The sequence below is a fragment of the Oncorhynchus tshawytscha genome, linkage group LG28, assembly GCF_018296145.1.
Source record: "Oncorhynchus tshawytscha isolate Ot180627B linkage group LG28, Otsh_v2.0, whole genome shotgun sequence".
NCBI lineage: Eukaryota > Metazoa > Chordata > Actinopteri > Salmoniformes > Salmonidae > Oncorhynchus > Oncorhynchus tshawytscha.
The window spans coordinates 23,730,852-23,739,905 of NC_056456.1; the positions used below are offsets into that span (position 1 = coordinate 23,730,852).

Sequence of the window (9,054 nt, forward strand, 5' to 3'; positions counted from 1 at the left end):
ACAGAATCCTCATACTTCTTAGTAAGCAAGCAACCAGTGTAGATTTGGCCTTGTGTTTCAGGTTATTGTCCTGCTGAAAGGTAAATTAATCTCCTGGTGTCTGGTGGAAATCCCTGAGTGGTTTTGTTCCTCTCCGGCAACTGAGTTAGGAAGGACGCCTGTGTCTTTGTAGTGACTGGGTGTATTGATACACATTCCAAAGAGTAATTAATAAATTCACTTGTATGTGTGGGGTACAGATATGAGGTCGTCATTTCATGAGGTAGTCAACACTATTATTGCAACTTATTATTTGACTTGTTAAGCAAATGTTTACTCCTGAACGTATTTAGGCTTGCCATAACAAAGGGGTTAAATACTTATTGACTCAAAACATTTTCAGCTTTCATTTTCTATTCACTTGTAAAAACATAATTCCACTTTGATATTATAGGGTATTGTGTGTAGGGCAGCGACACAAAAATAATCTAAATGTAATCAATTTTACATTCAGGTTGTAGCAAAACAAAATGTGGAAAATGTTAAGGGGTGTGAATACTTAATGAAGGCGTTTTATCTACACACTATTTGGAAGCAGCATCTGAAACTGCAATACAGATATGAAGAGAAAGATACTAAACACCCAAAACATATTTACCCTTCGGCTCAGGTGTCTCTTGCATCTAAGAAAATTGCATCTAAGAAAATCGAAATTACAAACAGAGTGATGGCTAGATGTGGGACCTTTGTTGCATTTAAAAAAAAACGTGTTTTTTTCTTTGTATTTTCTCCTACCAGATCTATTGTGTTATATTCTCCTACATTCAATTCACATTTCCACAAACTTCAAAGTGTTTCCTTTCAAATGGTACCAAGAAAAGGCATATCCTTGTTTGTTTGTCATTTTAGGATAAAATTGAAAAAAAGGAGGCTATCCCTAATAACTTTTTAAAGATGGGTTTGATTCAGAGAAGTTTAAGAGTTGGAAACCCTTGGCAGAAGCTATGCACAGAATAGACCAGCATAATAGATGCATGGATGCTGTGGAAAGAAATTGTACCGGACACACACAAGCTCTTGGGGCCCCATGCGCCTGTCTGACATCGGTATATTTTTTCTTCATTTAATAAATAATTTTGACAGTAACCCTCCAAAAAGTAATTCATAACCCTTTTTAATTTCCAAATCTACTAGCAAGCTAAGTACCTGTTTCTTGGGCATCAAGAATGTGACTGGTCAAAGTGGTTCAGGCCTTGAAAATGAAATCATTGAAAGTAGGGGGATATCGGTGAACAAATGTTGTGGTAAAGACTAAGACACCACCAGTGCAATGAGTTTACCTTACTCAGGTGTTCAAAAGCGCATATCAGAACGAGAGCCTAATACTTCTTAGGTAGTTATTTATGAGATTTATTTAGAAAATGATCTCTCTGCAAAAGTGACAGTTAAAGGGATGGTTAAAAACAGCTTGATTGCTTTAGCAACATCAGGGAAACCAGGCAGAAGGGAGTGGTGCTTCAAATACCGAAGTTCTGCAACATCTTTAGCTAAGCCTCTCACATTCTCCTTAATTGCTGCCCTCAACATGTTAAGGAAAGAGATTAACTGTATAGGAAGCTCTGGGACAGGTAGTACTGATACTGGACAGCAGATGCAAACAGATGATCATCTTAAGTGGACAACAGTTCTTGAGGGCTCAAACAAAAAAAAGCGGTTTGTGATTTGGTTCATACTGGTGAACTGGTGGTTTAGTTGTGTGGTTGCAATATAAACAGTCCCTTATCTCTGGTATATCTTGTAATGCATCATTCAAAACTAAGTTTAAATTATGTGCAGCGCAATGGACACATGATGCACAATGTCTCAGGAAAGACAGTCTGGGTTGTCAATATTATTGTTTTTGTTATTATTTATTGAACCTTTATTTAACTAGGCAAGTCAGTTAAGAACAAATTCTTATTTACAATGACGGCCTACCAAAAGGCAAAAGGCCTCCTGCAGGGATGGGGGCTGGGATTAAAATGAAGAATAAATTAAATAAAAATATAGGACAAAACACACATCACGACAAGAGAGACAACACAACAACACTACATAAAGAGAGACCTAAAGACAACAACCAGCCACAACTGTCAGTAAGAGTGTCCGTTAATGAGTCTATGAATAAAGAGATTGAGATAAATGACAATACTCAGTATAGAAAACAGTCGGCCTGCAATATAGACCAATAGGCCGGTGTGAAAACATTTGACACAAAAATGCAAGACGGCGCCTTACTGTACCTACTATAGGCCTCTTCATAGAAAACAAATTGTGATTGACAGTAATTGATTGGTTTTGCACACAACAACCTTCTATCCAAGCTGGGAGATGATAGCACAAGGAAAGCTCTTGTCATGCTGATTCAGGTAGGCTATACAGGACAGTTGTATATTATTTTATTTTTTAAATGGCTGCTGATTAGTATGCTGTTGAATAGAAAATATATTTTTTTATCCAAAATGTTTGAATTTGAAACTTCAATTACTGAACAAGTAATTACATTATTGAGGCCAGCCAGGAGTCTAAATGGACACCCTGTAACACCATGTACTGTACAGTGCAATAGAAAATAATTCAGAATACTTCACTTTTTTTAACGTCACAGCCTTATTAAATAAGTTATTAAATAGTTTTTTCTCTAATCAATCTACACACAATACCCCACAACGACAAAACAAAAACAATATTTTAGAAATGTTTTCAAATGTATTACACATTTTTTTAAACTAATCACATTTACAGTTGAAGTCGGAAGTTTACATACACTTAGGTTGGAGTCATTAAAACTCGTTTTTTAACCACTCCACACATTTCTGGTTAACAAACTATAGTTTTGGCAAGTCGGTTAAAACATCTCCTTTGTGCATGACATAAGTCACACAAATCAATACATTTTTACAACAATTGTTTATAGACAGATTATTTCACTTAGAATTCACTGTATCACAATTCCAGTGGGTCAGAAGTTTACATACACTAAGTTGACTGTGCCTTTAAACAGCTTGGAAAATTCCAGAAAATGATGTCATGGCTTTAGAAGCTTCTGATAGGCTAAATGACATCATCGGAGTCAATTGGAGGTGTACCTGTGGATGTATTTCAAGGCCTACCTTCAAACTCAGTGACTTGTTCCAAAGCCACTCCTGCGTTGTCTTGGCTATGTGCTTAGGGTCATTGTCCTGTTGGAAGGTGAACCGTTGCCCCAGTCTGAGGTCCTGAGTGCTCTGGAGAAGGTTTTCGTCAAGGATCTCTCTGTACTTTGCTCCGTTCATCTTTACCCTCGATCCTGACTTGTGTCCCAGTCCCTTCCGCTGAAAAACAGCCACGCAGCATGATGCTGCCACCACCATGCTTTATTGTCGGGATGGTATTGGCCAGGTGATGAGTGGTGCCTGGTTTCCTCCAGACGTGACGCTTGGCATTCAGGCCTAAGAGTTCAATCTTGGTTTCATCAGACCACAGAATCTTGTTTGTCATGGTCTGAGAGTCCTTTAGGTTCCTTTTGGAAAAGTCCTTTTACTGAGGAGTGGCTTCCATCTGACCACTCTACCATAAAGGCCTGATTGGTGGAGTGCTGCAGAAATTGTTGTCCTTCTGGATGGTTCTCCCATCTCTCCCGAGGTACTCTGGAGCTCTGTCAGATTGACCGTCAGGGTTCTTGGTCACCTCCATGACCGTCAGGTTCTTGGTCACCTCCATGACCAAGGCCCTTCTATGCCGATTGCTCAGTTTGGCCATATGGTCAGTTCTAGGAAGAGTCTTGGTGGTTCCAAACTTGTTCCATTTAAGAATGGAGGTCCTTGGGGACCTTCAATGCTGCAGAAATGTTTTGGTACCTTTCCCCAGATTTGTGCCCCGACACAATTCTGTCTCAGAACTCTATGGATGATTCTTTTGATCTCATAAACAGGTGTGAGCCTTTCCAAATCATGTCCAATCAATTGAATTTACCACAGGTGGACTCCACTCAAGTTGTAGAAACAATCAAGGATGATCAATGGAAACAGGCTGCACCTGAGCTCAATTTCAAGTCTCATGGCAAAGGGTCATGCTTATGTAAATAAGGTATTTCTGTTTTTTATTTGTAATAAATGTTTTCTAAAAAACTATTTTCGATATGTCATTATGGGGTATTACGTGTAGATTGATGAGGGAGCATTTTTATTTATTACATTTTAGAATAAAGCTACAAAGATTTTTATTTTATTTTTTAAGTTAAGAGATATGAATACTTTTCGAATGCACTGTATAGCATTGTGAAATGTTAGGCTTAACATGAGAAAATCACGACCAAATATGCCTACCAATAAACATTGGTCTATTAGCTAAAGCAAAGCTATATGCTACATGCCCTGGCACCACAGAAAGTCCATCATCAATTCGATAGGCAGATGCATAGTCATGTCGCAATTTGGACAGCAATCGGAAGTCTATATTTTGTGAGTGGCTGGCTGGCTGATGCATTCAATTCATTTTGATTTTAGGGTAAGGTGGTGGTGGGGGTGGGGGGGGGCAACTCTGACCAGAGACACTGCATTACACTACTGCTCTCATCCCACTAATAAGAAGTCATTAGCATGGCCCTCCTCGTTCCCTAACGTTGGGAGGAGAAAATGTGGATAAAAATAACCTCAGAGACCCGTAAGGCAAATGCTTATTAAAGAGATACTGTACTGTTTCTTCCTTACAAAATGATTTATTTGAAGCACCCTATAGTATACTGCTACACCTGGATCAGAGAAGCAGAAATTATACCCAACTAGGGATGATGAACAAATCCCATGACTGTTGTGAAGATCAAATAAAACAAAACACCTTAACAAATATAAAGAGAACAAGTCCACATACTATACTTTTAGTGATCTGGTCTAAGAAGTGTCCTAACGAAATAGCAAAAATAATTAAAGAGGGCCTATGTTTCAAATGATTATTAGCTGAAAGATGGATGGTCTTCATTCATCCTCATCCTTCTTAACTTTTTATTGCGGTTCAGTTTAAGTGTTCTCTGGGTTTTCTGTCGACACAAGCAGTAATATACTGTTGTGAATCTGAGGAGAATTAAAGCTAATCCAAAGCTCCTGTCCAGCTATTGGAAATCATATTTGATTTATGCTTTTTTTTCTCCCCATTTCCTTCAGGTTTATGGCACAATCAATCGCCTGGTTAGCTCAGGCATGATCAAACAGAGCTGATAAGACAAACGTTCTTTGTCACTGAGCAGTATATAACTGGGATTTTTTAGCCCTCCATCGATTGCTGATTTTCTCTGCCCAGCACTGCAATTCAAAGCAAACTGTAGGTAGTCGGAATCTATCTTGCCGGATAAGACTCCTGACCACCAAACTGCTGACTTGTTGCTCGCCCACTGTCACTTAACATTTATCTGAGTCTGGTATCATTTCGGTGCTCAAAGAGCATGCAGACTTTCGAATAGAGGACACACAGAGAACGCTACTACTATATGCAGCCTGCCTTGGGCAGCCAAACCGAAACAGTGTAATAATATCTTCATAGTTAATATATTCATCATAAACATTAATGAAGACAGGCATGGTCTAAGTTCAACACTAGTGCTTTGTTGTGCCAGAGGATTGTCTCCAGAGCTTTTCTCCACAGGCCAGAATAGAAGCCTGGCACCACTGCAAGCCAATGCACTTTAACTCCCCCACTGGTGATGAGAAAAAAGCCATGCTACCACGGGTGCATGATAATAAGTAACATTGTACATTTCAAATGGGCTCTTACTCTATCTCTCGCCAGGGAAACAGAGGGTTGCATAGGTAGGAAGATTTGCATGAGCATGTTTGTGTGTTTCATTATTTTCTGTTTTCTATACTTTGATTTTGGGAAATGGAAATGCTTGTGTGGCTTTTTCTGTGTGTGGTGCAGACAAATCAGTGCAGGGTCTGCAGAGCATTCATCAAACAGATTGAGAATATGACAGAACGGACCATGGTGACCCCAAAGGGATGTGTGGAAGACCGGTAGAATAATCTAGAGCAACCACATAGCACCATCTCTATACTGTATCATCATTGTGCATTGCATGCATCCACTGTCATTAGCTAATGACCTTTGATTGTAAGTGTAATAATATTGTCGTAAAATAAGCTTGAAATGGGATAGCATGATGGAGGAAACCAGAGACTGTTCAGAAGTCCTCAGTTGCATTTTTTTTGCAAGAAGCTGTTCATCACACTGTCAGTTTCTTTATTACAGTGGCCTGAGAGAAACACAATGGTACAGATTTAGGTGGATCTGGCTATTGGTATTATATACACCTGAACAGTGTTTTGGCAGCTCTGTTTGTCTGAATACATTATTTGATTGATGATGCAAATGAATGAAATACCTCCATTTGAATGCAGAATAATGAGGAGTAATGGGGAAACTTCTATAACAAAATCACCACTGGGCGCAACAGGGAACTAAATCCCCAGGATTTAAATATTATGTAAATGATTAATGACCACATAGACTAACATCATCTTGTTGTTTGGCTACCCATTGGCACACTGGTAAATATTAATTATTCACATAGAGAACAAAAAGAAACCGTCCTGAGCTACAGAGTAATGAATCAAGCTGAGGCAAAAAAGAGAAAGAGCACCACTTAATGATGTCAATATTTTTAACCTAACCTAATGAATGAGTCTATTTCTAAGCGTTATTAATGAACAAAAGTCCACAAGGAATAGGTTACGATGTTTTTCTGTCAATTCTCTTAACATATAGCACAGACATATTATGCCTTGTGATTTTCAGCCATTTTACACACATTCATTGATCACTGTATGGTTAGCAAGCTAGCTTCTAAGTCACACTTTATGGATGGATGGATCTACTTAGTAGATGAAATAGAGAGAATGTTATCTACATTTTCAGACTTAGGGAACCTTTGAAAGCATGGCTCATGCTAATGACACAGGGTCACAGGGGAGAAGGGAATTGAGAGGCAGGGAGGTATGATGAATCCTTAGACTGATTCCTTTCTACCCCAGACTCACAGCCAGCTTATATCCACATCGCACACAGCATGAAGGTGGTGCCTAAAATTAACCAAATTATATCTCACAGTCACAACACAGAATGGACCAACAGAGTTATTTTGCAATGGTGTGAGATTTCTGTACAGACTGTAAATCATCCAAAAGAGTATGCCCTAGGACCCTCCCCCACCAGATGTTAACATCATGCTAATATCTAACAGCAAACCTCCGACTCTCTGGTCCATGAACAATATGTTCAGCTGTCTTTGACCAATTAGACACATGAGATATATGACAGTAACCTTCACTGGGTGATGCTGTCTAGAGGAACACCAGATATATAGCTAAATGTTTCCCAAAAAAGAATACCATGAGATAAACATATTATTTCTGGAGATATAAACCACACTATATCATCCTTATCTGACACAACATTAAACAAATGATTGGATGTATACACAGTCAGTTTCTTAGTCAACAGCAATAATACTTGGCTTAGATTTGATCTGGGAAAATAAAACTAAAATACAAATGATAGCAGTGGTTTAGTTTCAGACAACAATGTTTTCAAGACTCAGTGACCTGGTGGTTAAGGGGTCTGCAGTAAAAACAGAACTTAAAAGAACGGAGTTGTTTGATATGACACGCCACCACTTTTCACACGTACACAGCAGGTGAAACAGTAAGATCCTTTGATATTTCTTGTTGTTGACATTAATGACAACCCCAGATTTTCTTGCTAAGTGACCCATTCACAAGCCTCAGAACCCAGTGTGACATTGGCTAGTTGAGACACTTGAATATGTGGAGGAAATTAGGGACACTGATAGTGTTCCTCCAAAACAAGTCAGTTATGGGTTTGTTTCATATTGTGTACTCGGCACACGGAATAAATCTATACATCTATACAATGCATGCTACATTATGTGATCAATTGAACATGTCATTTATTGTTAGAAAAGGTTAAGTAATGATAAAGATTATTTTTTTGTTTTTATTCAATTTTTCCAGTGAAATACAGAGTAACTAGATACGGAACCATATACTAGGTGTACATTTAAAACAAATACGTTTTTAAGAGTACTGATTTTGTTGTGATATGGAATGTGCTTGCCATTAAAGTCTGCAGTACTTTTGCATTACTTTTGGAGTACTCATTGTCCTGTGAAATTGTATCAGTATCAATTAATGTAACATGAAATTGCTCTAGCGCTTGATGAAACTGTTTCTAACAATATTAGAGCGGTTTAGTTTCCTGATGTTGTCTGCTGTTTAGTCCCTGCTGAGGAGTCATTAGCTGGATATTGTTGTGGCCCCTCTGCTCAGCAGGATAATGTTTTGATTGATATATTTGTTATCTTGCCCCCGTCAACCAAACCCCCGCCAGGAACAAAGCTATACCTGCCATCAATTTCATTTAAAAAAAAACGTGCAGTCTAACTTACCCAATTTCCCTTGGTTTATCTCTCTCTTCCCTCAGGTGCCGGTCCCTTTCTCTCGCTGTACACTGATCTCCAAGAGGCTTCTCTCTCACTCTCCTAGCATCTTTTGCCGACTGTATTGATCTTTCAGCCAAGTATGTATGTAGCCCTGTATTGTTACTACTGCTGATCAGATGAGAGCTCTCCTCTCTCCCTGCCTCTCACAGCTGCAATGGGGAAGCAATGTGTGCTTCTCGCTTTTGCTCTCTCTCTCCCCCGCTCGCTCTCTGACTCGCTCTCTGCCTCTCGCTCTCTGACTCGCTCTCTGCCTCTCGCTCTCTGACTCGCTCTCTCTCTTGTTGTGCTGTATTGATCTCTCTGTGCTGTTCCTCTACTAGTGCAGCCCCTAGTGGGCGTTCCAGACACTACTTGTAGCAATCTCACTGTGATTGTCCCAGCTCAGTACACATCGAGAAGGGGAGGGGAGGAAGGAGGCAGGAGGGAGGAGGGTGCCTGGGCAAGTGCATGATGCCTCTGAAGAACAAGGTGCAACCTGACCGGTCAGCAGGCAGCGGGACCCCTACCTTCAAGAAAATATACTGTATGTAACAGAGATGTGAATT

General features: G+C 39.4%; 1 protein-coding gene across 2 annotated transcripts in view; it reads right to left on the minus strand.

Moving 5' to 3' along the window:
- tnr (tenascin R (restrictin, janusin)) overlaps positions 1-8,714 on the minus strand; it is a 151,225-nt gene extending 142,511 nt beyond the window's left edge. For both annotated transcript variants that reach the window (XM_024391647.2, XM_024391646.2), the window contains exon 1: positions 8,456-8,714. The gene's annotated coding sequence lies outside the window, so the exon portion shown is untranslated. The remainder of the gene's footprint in view (positions 1-8,455) is intronic.
- Positions 8,715-9,054: the final 340 nt, after the last annotated feature.